We start from the raw sequence: 17,537 nt of genomic DNA on the forward strand, positions 1-17,537 counted from the left end.
AACTACAAAGAGGGTAAAGGTCTGGGAAATATCTTTCTGTCCCTTGCACCCCCCAAACCTCATTCCGAAAAGATAAATGGCGGAACTTCAAAATACCGGTCTTCACATTACAGCGTGCATTATTTAAAATTAACTGGATTTGATTCCGTAGATGATATTTCCATTGTATTAGCTGCACATCATATTTAACTGAGCATTTAGTCATATTTGTCAGACTCATTCTCATAGTCTTCAGTTCTGGTCTGAACCAAGTATTTGGCTAACCCTTGAAAAATATTAGTCAATGTCAAGTCGATTCCTTGCTGGGAGACTCTTCGAATCAATGCAGGATCCGACAAATGGCTTTGAAGCAAAATTTCCAACTGCGCCAGTATGTAGGTCAATGCCAAATTCTGGAGGAAGAAAGGTTAAAGCTGGCGTTGGTTCAAAACAGAAGACCTGGCTTCCCCCACCCTCCTCCCAAAGTTATCTTTGCTGTGATAAAAATGTGTTCAGTTCTGGGAGTCTCTTCATAGGTTAGAGACCTAAGTACCAGAAATATCCTTATTGTGCATCCCTGAAATTTCCCAATGCATCATTGCCCTTTAAAGGTCAAAATTGGACACAGTACTCTAAATGTCACCTCCCCAGTGAAATAGACAGGACTAGAAAAACATTTCATATTTTTGGGCGAATGTCTTTGAGATGCATCATAACCCTTGATTACCCTTATTGAGAACAGGTTCTAACTGAGTGGTTGCTTTCAGTTAATGATCAATAATTGCATCCAGATCCTTTGTCTTCACTGTTACCAGTGGACACTCTTCTGAGTAGTCATCTTCCTATACCAATGTATTCAAACATTATATTTACTTATACTGAAATCCTGTTGTAATTTCTGAGGCCATCTCTAGTTTGAATTCTGTCAGTGTCCTTTACAATGGCCACCTGGCCATATATCTTGGTGACGTTGTAGTGTCAGTTAAGTTCTAATTCTCGCAATTTCTTTTGCCCTTGAACATAAACTTGGCTCAGTTGGTAGCACTCCCCCCCGCCCCCCCCCCCCCCCCGAGACAAAAGGTTGTGGATTCAAGCCGTGCTCCAGAGACTTGAACACATGCAGGACTCCTTTCTTATCCAGTACGTAAAAAGCCCAACAAGAGAGGGAGCACTGCTCATGAGAAATGAACCTGAACAGATAAGGGCAGTAAGTGTAGAAGAACATCTAGGCAATAGCGATCACAGCATAATAAGGTTTAAGATAAAGATTGAGAAGGACACAAGAAAAAGGCCACAGTAATAAATTAGGAAGAAAATGATTTTAAGGGAATGAGAATAGAACTAGGGAAAATAAACAGGAAAAATTTACTGACAAACAATGAAATAGAACAGCAGTGCAAAACAATTAAAACGGTGATCAATAGAGTCCAGTAGAAATATATCCCACTAAAAAGCAACAGCAAACTAGCCAGCAATAACACACAATGGATGAATAAAAGAATAAGGGCAATATTGAAACTAAAAGAAAAAGACATACAATAAGTACATAGACAACAAAGGAGAGGATGACAAAAGGAAATACAAAAAGATTAGAAAAGAAGTCAAAACAAAATGAGGAAGGCAAAGGGAAACTACAAAATTAAATTATCAAGGAATATAAAAAGAAATAGTGAAGTATTCTATGAGATAAGGGATATACACCATAAACTCGACAGATAATGATAATGAAATGGCAGCAATATTAAATGATTACTTTGCCTCGGTATTTACCAGGGAGACTAACATGGTGGAAGAATAAAAAAAGATATAAAGACATTTAAGGTAGAAATGGGGGAGAGAATTGATAAACTAACCAAACTTAGAGAGGATAAAAGCCCTGTTGGATTGCATCTGCCGTATTAAAATAAGTTAGGGAAGAGATAGCAGAGGCACTATTACATACATATAAAAATTAATTAGAAAAGGGAATAGTGCCAAAGGACTAGTGGACAACTAATATGATTCCTATATTTAAAAAGGGAGATAGAACAAGTCCAGGAACTATAGAGCAATTAGCTTAGCGTCAGTGGTAGGAAAGATAATAGAATCCTTACTTAAAGATGTAATAGAAAAACATCTAGAAACTGGAAATTATAATAAAGAACAGTCAGCATGAATTTCGAAAAGCGAAGGTCATACTTGACAAACATTATTGAATTATTTGAAGAAGTAACAGGGTAGATAAGGGTAATGCAGTAGACATAATGGGCTGAATCTTCACCTTTCTATGGGGTTGGGTGCGGGGGTGACGTGTAGTGGGTCGCTATCCTGGACATTCTGTGGTTTGCAGTGTCTTTTTAACTAAACTACTCCAATTGAATCAGCCATGCGGCTTTCCCGGCCAATTAACTGGAGCAGATCTGATGACATCACGGGTGACTTGACTTCATCTCCCCTATTTAAAGGAGCATTGCACAGATGACAGTTTAAGGTTGGTGGGGGTGCTGTACAGGTTGGTGGGGGAGACAGTGGTTGGTATGAGAGTAAGCAAGTTGTTTGTTTACAAAGGTGTAAAGATTTGTAAGCAAAAATGCAGGCTCAGCGCCAAAAGGCTGCGCCCAAATTCAGAGATGCCTCCCTGGAAATCCTGCTCCAGGGAGTGAAAGCCTGCAAGGAGGTCCTTTTCCCTGGTGACAGAAGGAAGAGGCCAGCGGCAGAGACAAAGAGGACATGGTTGGAGATCGCCAAAGAAGTGAGCAGCAGGAGTGTTGTCACCAGGTCCTGGATACAGTGCAGGAAGAGATTTAATGACCTCATGAAGTCAGGAAAGATGAGTACAATTCAGCTACATCTTGATGTGCGTGTCACCCCCAAACCCGTCATACTGCCTTCCCAAGCCTACTCCTGCACATCACTCCTCACACCAGCCTACCATGCAAGTGTACCCAAGTATAGGGAGAATGGAGGAGTCCATCTCCAACGTGAGCAGCACCATATCACAGGTGATGGCGACGATGTGCTCTTCCATGGAAAGGGTGGCCGCCTGCATGGAGCAGCTAATGCGCCAGTCAAACAAGTGCATGCTTGCTGTGAACAGCAGCCTGCAGACTCTTATTACAGTCATATCTAGGAGGGATACCAACCTAGACTTGGGCGTTCATCACCCCACTGATGTACAGCAAGGTGCTAGCAGGGAAGTGCGGGTGGCCCATGAGAGGGCTGATGGTGAGAGAGGACATGGAAGTGGGGGCTCTGCTCAAAGTGCTCCTACTTCTCCCCATTGCCTCCCCCTTAGTCAGAGCCCCACATACTGCCTCGGATCCCAGTGGCCGACACTGCCCTGGCACAGTTGCAGGAGGAGCAATATTTGGCGGGGCCCCCACAGGCTCCAAAACCCAGAGGATGTCCACCAAAAATGTCTAAGCAATCGCAGCAGGGAAGTGAGCAGCCTGCCTCTACCTCTGCTGAAGCCATGGGGTGCACTGCATAGAAGTAGTAGGAAAAGAAAAATGACACAATTGTAGATGCACAAGGGTATGCACATGGGTGTGTTCCAAAATATTAGACGGTTAAGTTTCAGTTGTATTTATGAGCCACAAAAATTCATTTATTTGCACCACTTTTCCATCTTGTCCATTTCTGTCTGCTACCTGGGAAGTGGCCTTGTCAGTTGGAGTGAATGGTGAGACAATGGCCCAGAAATTCGGGTCTCCATGGGTGAGTACACACGGGGTACTGATGCGTGAGCCCGATGGAAGTGCTGGTTTCCTGCATGCACTGCGCATGCGCAGGAAACCAGCACCTCCGTTCCTCTGAACCAAGAGGTTCAGAGGTCGAACGCGTGCGCAGGGGAGTCTGCGCGTGTGCTTTGAACTTACGTTTTTTTTACAGGTTTCTCCGGGAGGGTAAGTCTTTAGAATTTAGAAATGTAAAAAGCAGGCGTAAGGCCTGCTTTTTACAAGGTAAGTGGTCAATTAATTAAAATTAAAACATTTTTTCCACAGGTTTATTATTTTTAAATACTTTAAAGCAATTTATTTGAAGGTTTACTGCTATTTTGGGGCCGTAGTATTTATAAGTCTTGACAGGTCTTCCTGTCAAGACTTATGAATGGGCTTTTCCCTCCTCCGATTGGCTGCCCTTGGCCCACGTGATCCCAGGGGATGCATCGAACTAACTGCGCCCCTGGGATACGCAAGCACTGCGCGCCGGCAGCTGGGCCAGGCCCCGGATCGGAATTCCACGGGGCCCTACAGCTCAACTGCCGGCGCGCAAGGTAAGTGCAGGTCGGGGGCTTGCACCCGCGGGAAGCCCCAGACCCGAATTACTGGGCCATTACTTAACCTCGAATAATGGATGTGTGTGTGACAGGAATGGTTTGGTCTTAGGACTGCTTTGTGGTTTTGGTGGGGGTTGGGGGGGAGATTTGTTTCAGTATCTGGGTATCATGGGTGCACTGGTACAACTTAACTAAATCGTGCCATTATGAGGCCATCCCTAGCCTCCCGGGCACCGCTGCTGGTGCCATCTCCACCTCAGGTTCCTCCTCCTCCTCCTCCTCCTCCTCATGTTCCACCTGCTCCTCCTCCTCCTCCTCATGTTCTGCCTGCTCCACCTCCTCCTCCGAAGAGGCTCTGCACTCTGTACCTTGCTCCTCCTGTAGCTCCAATCCTCGCTGTTGAGTTTTGTTGTGCAGAACGCAGCATACGATGATCATTTTGGAGACTCTGGCTGGTGCATACTGAAGGGCTCCTCCAGATCTGTCCAGGCATCTGAAGTGCATCTTCAGCATCCCAATTGCTTGCTCTGTCACACATCTGGTCATCATGTGGCTTTCATTATAGCGCTTTTCGGCCTCATTGCTTACCCTCCTCAAGGGTATCATCAGCCACATCTTCAGTGGATAGCCCTTGTCTCCAAGCAGCCAGCCAGTAAGTCTGTTCAGAGGTGCGAAGAGCTGAGGGAGGGTGGACTGACACAGGATGAAAGCATCATGACCGCTCCCTGGGAATCTGGCACACACATGCATGATAATCTTTTTGTGGTGAGGGAGTGGAAGCCCTTCCGGTTCATGAATACTCCTAGGTGATCTGGGGGTGCCTTGATGGGCACAATGTGCAGTCAATGATGCCCTGAACCTGTGGGAAGCTAGCCAGAGCCGCAAAGCCAAGCACCCGCTCAATAACACTGGCTTCATCAGTGACAAAGTGCACATAAGCGCCTGACTTGTGAAACATGGCATTGGTCACCTGGGTGATGCATCTGTGGGCAGGCGACTGCAAGATCCTGGAAATGTCTGCTGCAGATCCCTGGAAGAAGCCTGAGGCGAAGAAGTTGAGGGTGGTGGTGTGTTCCTCAGGTCCACTTGGCAGCAGGTCTTCTTCCAGCAAGCTACAAATGTCTTCCATGACCTGACGCGATAGCCTGAGCCTCCTGAAGCACCACTGTTCAGTCATGTCCAGGAAGCACATCCTCTGCCTAAATACCCTGTGTTGTGGGTATTGCCTCCAGCGAGGTGCACACCTGTGCTCATCCCCTCCTTTGGAGCAGCAGGTCGGTGAGGAGAATGCTACTGCTGATGGTGTTGCTGCTGAGGCTCAGCTTGGTCCGAATCTGAGGTCCAAGGCGAAACAACATAAGCGGCACCCATGCTGATCTGATATATGACGGGTAAAGTGGAGATCAGAGGCACAATCCTCCAATGTAGTGAGGGTGACTTCCAATGTAGTGAGAGTGGCTTCCGAGGTTGTAGAAATCACCTGCAAACTCCTGAAAGCAAATTCCCTGCACAAATGGGGGTCACAGGCGAGGTTCAGGAAACCCGTGAATCCTGTGCACAGCCAGTAAAAGCTGCAACATCAGGTTAAAAAGCCAGTTAATAGTCTGTTAACGAGCTCTTAAATACTTGAATTAGGTCACTCACCTCTCCCGAGCAGGTCTCTGGCACGCTGAGAAACATGTCCAAGTTAAAGGCAGAAGTCAGCAGGATGAAGGCGGCTTCCTGACGCACTGTCAATTTCAGCGCTGTTAACTGCCCATCCGCTCGCAAACCTGCACTCATTTCAAAGGGAAAATTCCAGCCAATATACTTGGATTTTCAAACAGCCTTCGATAAGTTACTGCATAATAGACTCATGAATAAGGTCAGAACATGTAAAGTCAGGGGACAAGTAGCAGAATGGATAGCAAGTTGTTTACAAAACAGAAAACAGGGAGTGGGTAGTTAAAGGTAGTTGTTCAGATTGGCAAATGGTGGGAAGTGGTGTTCCCCAAGGATCAGTGCTGGGACCACTGTTCACCATTTACATAAACGATTTGGACTCAAATTTGAGGATGACACCAAATCAAGTGTAGTTAATACAGCGAAGGACTGTGACAAAATACAGGAAGACATTAAGGAACTTGCAGAATGGGCATGTAATTGGCAAATGGACTTCAATATAGATAAGTGTGTGGTAATACATTTTGGTAGGAAGTATAAGGAGGCCACGTACTCCTTGGAAATAAGTGTCTAAATGGGGTAGAGGAGCAGAGGGATCTGCGGGTGCAGATACACAAATCACTAAAAATAGCGATGTAGGTTAATAAGGCCATAAAAAGCAAACAAAACACTAGGATTTATTTCTAGAGGGATAGAATTGAAAAGCAGAGAAGTTATGTTAAACTTGTATAGAACCTTAGTTCGAGCGCACTTAAACTACTGAGAACAGTTCTGGTCTCCATATTATAAAAAGGACATAGAGGCACTGGAGAAGGTGTAAAAAAGATTTACTCAGGTGATACAAGAACTGAGAGGTTATACCTACCAGGAAAGATTGAACAGGGTGGGACTTTTTTCTCCAAAAAAGAGAAGGCTGAGGGGTGACCTATTGGAGGTCTTTAAAATTATGAAAGGGTTTGTTAGGGTAGATGTAGAGAAGGTGTTTCCACTTGTGGGGGAGACCAGAACTAGGGGCCATAAATATAAGAGAGTCACTAATAAATCCAATAGGGAATTCAGGAGAAACTTCTTACCCAGAGAGTGGTTAGAATATGTAACTCGCTACCACAAGGGAGTGGTTGAGGCGAATAGCATAGATGCATTTAAGGGGAAGCTAGATAAACACATGAGGGAGGAAGGAATAGAAGGATATATTGATGGGGTGAGATGAAGTAGGCTGGGAGGAGGCTCGTGTGGAGCATAAACACCGACATGGACCTGTTGGGCCGAATGGCCTGTTTCTGTGCTGTCCTGTTCTGTGCCATTACTATGTAATACTATGTATCTTTGGGTGAGACATTAAACCGAGGACCTATCTGTTGTTTGAATGGACGTAAAAGACGCCGTGGCACTATTTGAAGAAGAGTAAGGAGTTCTCTTGGTATCCTGGCCAATGTTTCTCACTCAACCAACACCACCAAAACCAGATTATCTGGTTATTGATTCAATTGCTGCTTATGAGACCTTGCTGTGTGCAAGTTGGCAGCCGTGCTTGGCCATGTAACGGGTTTTGGGTGCGCTAAGACAAATACAAGCTCACTCTACTGTTAATTAATAACATTTGAGTTGTTAGGGAAGGTAAAAAAAAAAGTTAGGCAAATTGCTACCCCACAGGCAGTGACGAAGGGAGAGAAAATCAATCTTAGCCTTTTCATAACCAGTTACAAATAAACATGGGCAAATGAGCGCAACCAGGCAGCCCGCTGGCTTCTTTGGCTGGGGGGTGATGTGCAATGCAGCAAGACCTCTTCAGTCATCAGCACCTTTCCATCTTTAGCCATTTTTGATTCTGGACTGGAGTATTATAACAAAGCACTCGATGTGTTGTTCTGCTGCGTCCCTTGAGGTATAGGGTGTGTCCATTTAATGCATAATTGCTCTGCATTCTTGGAATCAATACTCAGGTCAGTTACAGATCAGACTGGTTTTCTTCTCTAAGTCGAAAGTGTTATGTCTCCACACTGGGTTACAGTGCTGCATTAGAGTTACTCTAGCACATGAAGTTTGATAGTGCTGTTATCGTTATATTATGTCTGACATTGGTGATAGGTACTCGATTGCCTTGGCCTGTAGGGGTTAGTTGGATCGAGCATTAAAACGACACGAGTTGATTTCTACATGCTGTCATTGAGTTATCCTTGCAAACGCAACAGAAAGTCTGACTGTGAAGCAGACAGAGGCTGAGACCGTATCAGGCTGTAATTGTTGTTTGCTCAATGAACTTTGCTGATTGAAAAGTGCTCATTAGCTTCAAGTGCAGGGCAGAAGTCACGGGCTTTATTTTGAAAGATTGCTGTGCATTTGTAGCCAAGTGTTGATGGCGGGAGTGTGGCGTCTGAGCACATTGAACCGTTTCTGATGTATTATTTGCTGATCACCGGTAGCATTGCCCACAACTAGTCACAGAGAGGGACTGAGGGCGGAAATACCACCACACCCAGCTGGCATGTACCTCCGACTACTGAAGGAGGCTGGAGAGGAGACAGCGGAGCCATCAACTGTAGCTTTGCAACAATCTTCAGAGACAGAAATTGCGTCAAAGGCCTAGAGGCTGACAAATGTTGCGCCTTTACTCAAAGAAGAGGAAAGGATCAACTAGGAAATTATAGGCTAGTTAGTCTTAATTCTGCATTAGATGGTGTTGGGTTCAAGCCCACTTGAGCACGTACAGTGGGAGTGCTGCACTGTTGGAGGCACCGTCTTTCAAATGCGATGTTAAACCGATGCCCCGTCTGCCTATTCAGGTGGATGCAAGAGATCCCATGGCACTATTCAAAGAAGAGCAGGGGAGTTCTGGCAAATACGCATCCCTCAACCAACATCACCAAAACAAATTGACTGGTCATAATCAGATTGCTTTTTGAGAGACCTTGGTGTGTGCAAATTGGCTGCCGCATTTCCCTTCGTAACAACAGTGACTGCACTTCGAAAGAAAAGTCATTCATTGGCTGTGAAGCACTTTTAGTTATACTGAAGACATGAAATATGCAGCATAAATGTAAGTTCTTTCATTCTATAGGACACTTATTTACAGTTTTCACAGAATAATGGACAAAGTTGGAAAACAATCTCCAAAACATTGGTAAAAACCCCACAATAACACGTAATAAAAATGGAACTTGATTTATTCATTCACTGTAATCAGCGGTCCTTCTGTTATGCTGCACATTGCCCTGCAGCCTGAAATTTATAGGCCTCTGATTGACCTTAGCATTTTATAAGTGGCTATGATTAACTGAATGTGCCCATTTAGACCAAGACATTAAAGGTACAGGCCAGGTTAACAGCCAAACATCACAGCCATGATCTGGACCTTAGAATACCTCTGAGCAACACCTCAGGAGATCCACTGATAAGAAAGGGACTGACTGTCTTGACTGACACTGTTGAGTGAGCTGACTGGTGTTGGGAGCCATGTGGAATTATCTTACTTAGTGTAGAACTGTCACGCGCAACAACCATAACAAAGAAAGCAGAGAAGGAGACCATGTTTTTACCCCTTCTCAGGCCAACTGGAAGCCCAGCCTCTCCATTCCCAGGCTCACTCAGGACACAGCCCCTCAAGTCTTACATTCCGACCCTGTCCTGGGCTGAAACTGGAGCTAGCCTTCCCACTCCTGGAACACCCCTCAGTCTAATGATCCCTGGTATCATGCCTCTTCCCCTAGCACTCTTCATGCCCCCCTCTTTCCTGCTGTTGGGCTCTATTGTGCCCATTTTCTCCTGTCCTTAGCACCAAACCCACCTCCTCTCATCCTGAACTCAGCACCTGTTGTCCACTCTGTGGAACTGCATAGCTATGTTGACTCCGGCCTCCCTCAGCTCTGCTTTCTCTGGCCTCGGCCGGCATCCAAGTCTGCTCCTCACCCCAACGATGAGCAAGGTCCTGGGAGATCACCGAGTACCTTTGGGAATCCTTTTAGAAATATTTGTGTAATGAGTACCCTGTCCTTGTGCAGACCAGTGTTCTGATGTGCTGGCATAACTGTCTCCATACAGTTGTTGTCGGTGTTAGTTGGAAAGCTATTTGCATTCAGCAAAAGGCCTAGGAAATTTATCCCAAAGGTTTTCTCCAATTACAAATAATTGGAGTATTTTTGACATGTATTCACAAGCTGTGTGCAGGCACCGACAGATGTGATTCATTTTTATAGTCATGACAGGATTTCCCAATATGTATTGTATGGTTGAAGCCTGTGAAAATGGGTGGGAATAGAAAAGTGACATGTTGTAGGAATTAACGAATTCCTACGAATAACGGAGATCGACACAAGAGAACAATCAAACAGGTCTTTACTCAACGGAGATGCCACCAGGACTGCCTGGGCAGTCCCGTAGTTTGCGACGTGACGTCATCGCGTTTGCCCGCGCTCTTAAAGGGGCCATGCCCCATACATGCAAACTCTATATACAAAACACAGTAATGCCTAACACAATGGTACAGGTTTAGGCTGGTGTTAGAACATCGTTAAAGAGAATTATATACAGTTAGCCAGAGTCATTCAGTGGTTCTGCCACAATGTGATATAATTATATTCTCCAACATCTGCCTGTTGGTCCCCGGCGACTGAGTTGATAGTTTGGGAGATACAGACCTAGAAATGGTCCTGCTTGATGGTGTGAAACTGCTTTGGGCATCTAGGAGAATGGGAGGGGCAGCATCTGAGGCCTGTCATCCTCTCATTAATTTCCCTTCAGTGCATGACGCAGCAGTTGTCTTGGAGATTAATCTTCAATTCCTGGAGACTCCAGGCCAATCCTGGAGGGTTGACAACCCTGGTGTGAGGTCATGGTGGTTCTTAGCTCTGGTACAGGGCAGAACTGCCGATTAAAGCATGAAGTGTTACTGAGCCACGCCTTCGAAGCCCGCTCCCCCTCCCCCTCCCCCATGCTTGCTGGCTGCTATTTTAACCTGACCTGATGATGGAATCCTGCAAGACTTCCCTCTCAAAGACAGCCAGATCGCAGCTTTTGAAAGGCAAGAGTTTGAATTTGGTCCGGCCCAATCAAATCAAAGTCCGTTTGTGTTGGGTCCGTTTATTTTCCTTGGACTATAGTTGGAACTGCTTTTCTTCAAACTTTGCACACATCATTGTCTGAAGCCACTAACTCTTGCTGTGATACGGCTCATCAGTACTGGATACTTTCAGGTTCCTCATTCAAGCGTCAATCTTCATGTGTGAGTCTAAACAACAACTGTTGGCTATTTGGCCATGCAGATGTTCACAGTCATGCCAGTTAACTATTTTCACCCATTGGCCACCTGAGTACTTTCTATCATGTGTCATTGGATAGCAGTCAGCTTGGAAATCTCTGGTTGGCTTCTCCCCATCCCGCATCCCAAGTGTGCGGAGCCCAATTAGTGACCCAACTGCTGCCCACTTGTGATCAGTTCACTCAGTATAGATCGGGGTTGAAGGCGGGACCTTCTTGCCCATGTGGCTTGGTGCCATTACTTGTGCCATGGTGGTTGGGATCTCCCAGCATGACCCTTTACTTTACAGGTTTTTGTATTTTTATCTTTTCATTAACAGGAAAATTTTGCAGACGAATGTTGTCATTGTTGACTTGCGGACTCCACTGTTGCCAGTTGTGTCATTATGCCCTTTTCTCTTGTATCTTTTGACACCACACATTCAATTGTTGAAGAATGTCATTGCCGAATATGCCTAATGTGTACACCATCCCGCAGGTATATGACCTATGCTACATATCTCTTGCAGGTTGTGTACGGAAACAATTGAAAAATAGTTGCACATCATCTGGTTGAAGATCATACTAAGCCATACAGGCCAGAAGTTGCCAGGTTTAGATCCTTGGTCAGTTCTGAGTTAGATAATCTCGGGATGTGGGCAAGGCCACGTTTATTGCCCATCCTCAATTGCCCAGAGAGGGTTTTTCCTTGAACTCCTTGTGGTGATAGTGCTCCCGCGATAGTGTTAAGTAGTGAATTCCAGAATGTTGACCCAGCAACGATGAAGGAACTGTGGTGTCTGTCTTTAGTCAGGATCGTGTGTGACGTGGAGCTGATGGTGTTCCCATGATGTTGCTACTCTTGTCCTTCTCGGGGGTAGAGGTCACTGGGCTGGGAAGGTGCTGTTGAAGTTTTTTTTATTTGTTCCTGGGATGTGGGCATCACTGGCAAGGCCAGCATTTATTGCCCACCCTTTATTGCCCTTGAGAAGGTGATGGCGAGCCACCTCCTTGAACCGCTGCAGTCCGTGTGGTGAAGGTACTCTCATAAGCATGGTGAGTTGCTACAGTGCATCTGGAGAATAGTATGTATTGAGTTCCGTGGCCGGGAAGTCAGTCAAGCACACTGCTTTGTCTTGGATGGTGTTCAGCTTCCCGAGTGTTTTTGTGGCAGCATCTATCCAGGCAAGTGGTGAATTCCAACACATTCTGGACTTGAGTCTTGTAGTTGGTGTAGAAGCATTGAGAGGTCGGGATGTCACAGAGTCTCAAGCGTCCTACCTGCTCTTGTAGCCATGGCTGGTCCAGTTAAGCTTCTGGTCAATGGTGACGCCCCCAGGATGTTGATGGTGAGGGATTCGGCGGTGGTGGTGCTTTTGAAGGTCAGGGGTGAGGTGGTTGGGCCTTTCCTTGTTGGAGACGGTCATTGGCTGACACTTATACAATGCGAATGTTGCTTGATACTTTTCAATTGAAGCCTGGATGTTGTCCTGGCATGGCTGCTGCATTATCAGAGGTATTGTGAATGGGATACTACAACTGGCCTGGACTCTAGAGAAGAGAAATCAGCCAGAGTACCCGCTTCCGATGAATATCCTCCTGACAAGGGCATGCTTGTGGCTGTCGGGTGAGAATGGATGGAGCTGGGTTCTGCCTCCTGCCCATGTTCACAGTTGCTGCTGACATTCACTGTCTAAGCTCCCAAGGAATGGGGTGAGGCTGTTGTAATGTAGGAAATGCAGCCGATTTGCACACAGCAAGGTCCCACAAACAGATAAATGACCAGATAATCTGTTTTTAGTGATGTTGGTTGAGGGATAAATATTGGCCAGGACACCGGGGAGAACTCTTCTGCAAAATAGTGCCATGGGATCTTTTACGTCCATTTGAGAGAGCAGTCGTTTAATGTCTCATCTGGAAGACGACACCTCCGGCAGTGCTGCACTCCCTCAGTACTGCACTGGAGTGTCGGCCTGGATTGTGTGCTCAAGTCACTGGAGTGGGACTTGAACCCCCAACCTTGTGACTCGGAGGCAAGAGTGCTACCCACTGAGCCACAGTCGCCACTTAAAAAGAGCCTGAAAGAGCCTTCACATTCAGGAGACGAGGAGAGAAGATCAGGAAATGCTGCATAGAATACATATTAAATGCACGTGGATATAAACAGAGCGACTGCAAGTTGCTGAAATTAATCAATTATTTTTTGGAAAGATGGAATTTGTGGTTAGATTCTCTGTAATGTGCATCACTCCAGTGCTTACACAGCGCAGCCTTGACTGGGCGGGGTGGGTGTAAGTGATATCTGATCAATGAAGATGGATTGTGATGTGTCATCATGGGGCTAATTATGAAGGGAGAAAAAAAGAGAAGTGAATCACATGGGCACATTTGTTTCAAGGCTTAGCGAGTAGATCAGATTGCATCCAGCCATGTTACTGCCAACAATCTGTGTGACCAGCAATACAACCGGCCTGAAATGGGATCGCAACCGTATATGAGCTGTGATTCTGGATCAGAAAGCACGAAGATTCCCTGATAAAGAAGGGGAATAGCAGCGGGTGAGTTTAAAAATAATAGGTCATTTAAAAAATATATATCTGTTGGTGAGCTGATGTTTGTGACGTTCCTGTGAATATTTGAAAGTTCCAATTGGGCGGAGTCTTTTGAGTATTTTATAAAATGTTTGCATTTTTTTATTGGTCTTTAATTGGAAAAAATGGTGTTCGTGATTTAATTTTGCTCCAGCGATGAGTGAGTTCACTGTTAATTTCACTCCAGCGGCCAGTTACTCTTTGGGCCGGTTTTCTGCATTTGAAGTTGAGCTGGTAGCACCGTCCCTTCGAGCTGCCCTGTTTTAATCGTGATGTTGAAGTTGACCATTGAGAAAATCAGCATCAGTAAATACCTGAGCTGCCAAAAAAAAGCAGCTGGTTTGGCCAAACTCCATTCCCCCCCCAGTCAGTCCCTCCGAGCGAGGAAGGGGCCTGCAGGGTGCACTACCTCTGACCCTGCACTCTTCCAATTCTGGCCTCTTGCGCATCCCCCAGTTTCTTTGCTCCACCTTTGGGATCCGTGCCTTCACTGTCTCTGGAATTCCCTCCCTAAACACCTCTACCTCTCTCTCTTCCTTTAAGTCACCCCTTAAAATCTGCCTCTTTGCCCAAGCTTTTGATCACCTGCCCTAATATCTCCTTATGTGGTTCGGTGTCAATTTTTGTCTTATAATGCTCCTGTGAAGCACTACGCGGATGGCGCTATATAAATGCAAGCTGCTATTTTGTTCTTGAAATCGTGGTGCCCGACTGTCCGAATTGACCGAAGTTCAGGTGGCCACGGGCCTACGAATTACCGACCAGCGCTGCCCGATGGTGCCCGCTGTTGTCTAAGAGAACCCACCCGGCTGGGGAATCGGCCCCTTCACCTTATGCCTGCCGCCAGCACTGACTGGCTTCGTGCCCCCTTCAACACACTGCAGGTCAGAACATACAGGCATCCGCCCCCCTTCCTGAAAATTGGAAACTGGGCCACTACCCTGAAAATAAAGATTCCGTTTTGTTAAACGGGGTACGACAATTGTGCTGTGAAAGTAAACCGAAGAAGATCTACTCGGGTTTTTCAAAAGGCGATTGATAAAAGGGGCAAGAGAGGAGATTTAATATTTACAGTTGCAATCCAGCCGAATGTGGCAATGAGATTAAAGCTCCCTGGTTGCCATAAAATAACCAGTCAGCCGGAGGTGCAAAGAAAAACCAGCAAGTATTGAACCGAGGAATTAAAAACAGAACATGGACTGTACTGAAAAAAGGTCTCCACCTGAAAGCCTTTTTATTTACTGCTGGTAGGACCCGTGTGTTTCCAGCAATGTCTTTTTTAAAATTTCATAGTAAAATGAAGAAGAAAAAAATTACAGGGAAACGAGGAAAGAGCAGGGGAGTGGGACTAGCTGGGTTGCTCTTCGAAGGAGCCGACACAGATTTGATGGGCCGAATGCCCTCCCTCTGTGCTATGCTATTCTATGATTCAAGCACAATGTTACCAGGTTTAGCGTGTCTAATAGGATTGATTTCTTATCGTTGCTTTTTTTTTTAAGGACTTCAGAAATGAATGAGTGTTTTATTGGGAATAACGTGCTGTCAGCAGAATTGAAGGATTTGCTTGGCACAGTTCTGTCAGACGCCACAGATAGCAATAGACTGTTGGCCCTAGGCTCCTTGTTTCTGTGGACAGTAGAGCCGCTTCTAATTAGTCGCTGAAAGTCTCGGTGCCTCAGCTGTCATAGATTTACTGTCACAAGCCTCCCACACTGCCCAGGGACCTCAATGCTCCAGTTGCTGCCGTTTTGCCATGGATTATGTTAGTTATCTCCTCATTGCAAACTGAACTGGTAATGTGTGTGTAAAGTGTGCTCCTCTCAGTGGCTGCTGCAGGTACAGTATCTCACCGAGTTATTTTCTTTGTATATGAGCTGTTTTAAACCCAACGACATAGTGGGTAATGTTTTTAAATTTCCATAGATTATTATGTCCGGTTGAATTACTGAGAACTATATATTATAATATATAATTTGAACTGAAACAACAGTGAGATTTATTCAGCATTCGTTTTGACAGTTCTGGACATGAAAATTGTGAATGTTTTTGGGGTCTTTAGAAATAGGAATATCTTTTCAATCGGTTTTTGTTTTGTTTCCTTGAGGTAAAGGAATACACTTATGTTGTCAATAGATATAGTGAGCGCGTAACCCAAGTCTCTGCGAATTTGCTAATTTAATCAGATTTTCAGTGTTGTTTTGTAATGTAGAGAGGGGGACTTTTAATCACTCCAATTTGAGGCATGTGATGACTTGCAGTTTTGTGTTCTATTTTATATTGCACTCCCCCCTTTTTTGTTAAGCTTTTTGTTTATAGACCTTATGCCGATCGAAGGGAGCGATATCAGTGCTGGGGAATGGAACACTCTCCATTTCAGACAACCAGTTTCAACGTGTATATTTGAACTTCATCTACAGCAAGATTTATTCAGTATGCAAAACCATTCATGCACAAAGCTTTTGACAGCTCCGGACATGAAAATGGTGAATGTTTTCAGGCCTTTTCAAATAGAAATATCTTTTCAATCAGATGTTGTTTTGTTTCTTTGAGGTAAAAGAATGGATTTCTGTCCATGCCCAGGTCAGAAAGCGGAGTGAAGCTCCCTCTAACCTGCCCTATCTAGTGCTCCCCTGTCAGGTATAGCACATCTGGATGCAGATTAAAGCTCCTACACTGTCCCGTCTAGTGCTCTCAGGTCAAGTATAGCACATCTGGATGCAGAGTAATGCTCCTTCTACACTGTCCCATCAAGCACTCTCAGGTCAGGTATAACACATCTGGATGCAGAGTAATGCTCCTTGTACTCTATCCATCTAGCGCTCTCCGGTCAGGTATAGCACATCTGGATGCAGAGTAATGCTCCTTCAACATTGTCGCATCTAGCGCTCTCCGGTCAGGTATAGCACATCTGGATGCAGAGTAATGCTCCTTCTACACTGTCCCATCAAGCACTCTCAGGTCAGGTATAACACATCTGGATGCAGAGTAATGCTCCTTGTACTCTATCCGTCTAGCACTCTCAGGTCAGGTATAGCACATCTGGATGCAGCGTAAAACACCTTCTACACGGTTCCGTCTAGCGCTCCCAGATAAGGTATAGCACACCTGGATGCAGAGTAAAACTCCTTCTACACTGTCCCGTATAGCACATCTGGATGCAGAGTAATGCTCCTTCTACACTGTCCCATCTAGCACTCTCAGGTAAGGTATAGCACATCTGGATGCAGAGTAATGCTCCTTCTACATTGTCGCATCTAGCGCTCTCAGATCAGGTATAACACATCTGGATGCAGTGTAATGCTCCTTCTACATTGTCCCGTCTAGTGCTCCCAGATAAGGTATAGCACATCTGGATACAGAGTAAAACATCTTCTACACTGTTCCACCTAGCGCTCCCGGATAAGGTATAGCACATCTGGATACAGAGTAAAACACCTTCTACACTGTTCCATCTAGCGCTCCCAGATAAGGTATAGCACATCTGGATGCAGAGTAAAACACCTTCAACACTGTCCCGTCTAGCGATCCCAGACAAGGTATCTCACATCTGGATGCAGAGTAATGCTCCTTGTACTCTCTCCGTCTAGCACTCTCAGGTCAGGTATAGCACATCTGGATGCAGAGTAATGCTCCTTCTACACTGTCCCATCTAGCACAGTCAGGTATAGCACATCTGGATGCAGTGTAATGCTACTTCTACACTGTCCCATTGAGCGCGCACAGGTCAGGTGGGTGCAGTGCCTCAGTTCAACCATAGAAAGGCGCCGCCTGCTGCACTAGCTGTGCATTTCCCACACCAGCCATCATGTGCGTTT

At 45.5% G+C, this 17,537-nt stretch overlaps 1 protein-coding gene across 24 annotated transcripts in view; it reads left to right on the top strand.

Moving 5' to 3' along the window:
• Positions 1-17,537, top strand: part of nrcama (neuronal cell adhesion molecule a) — a 498,783-nt gene that overhangs the window by 329,581 nt on the left and 151,665 nt on the right. The window contains exon 1 of one of the 24 annotated variants that reach the window (XM_086008657.1): positions 13,546-13,689. The exons of 22 other annotated variants lie outside the window; for them this stretch is intronic. The gene's annotated coding sequence lies outside the window, so the exon portion shown is untranslated. Of the gene's footprint in view, positions 1-13,545; positions 13,690-15,390; positions 15,559-17,537 lie in introns of those variants that run through there. One more of the 24 variants, XM_086008658.1, reaches the window with a different exon arrangement.

Source organism: Somniosus microcephalus, chromosome 16 (genome assembly GCF_052327205.1).
Source record: "Somniosus microcephalus isolate GS21.2 chromosome 16, FLI_Smic_1.0, whole genome shotgun sequence".
In the NCBI taxonomy this organism is placed as follows: domain Eukaryota; kingdom Metazoa; phylum Chordata; class Chondrichthyes; order Squaliformes; family Somniosidae; genus Somniosus; species Somniosus microcephalus.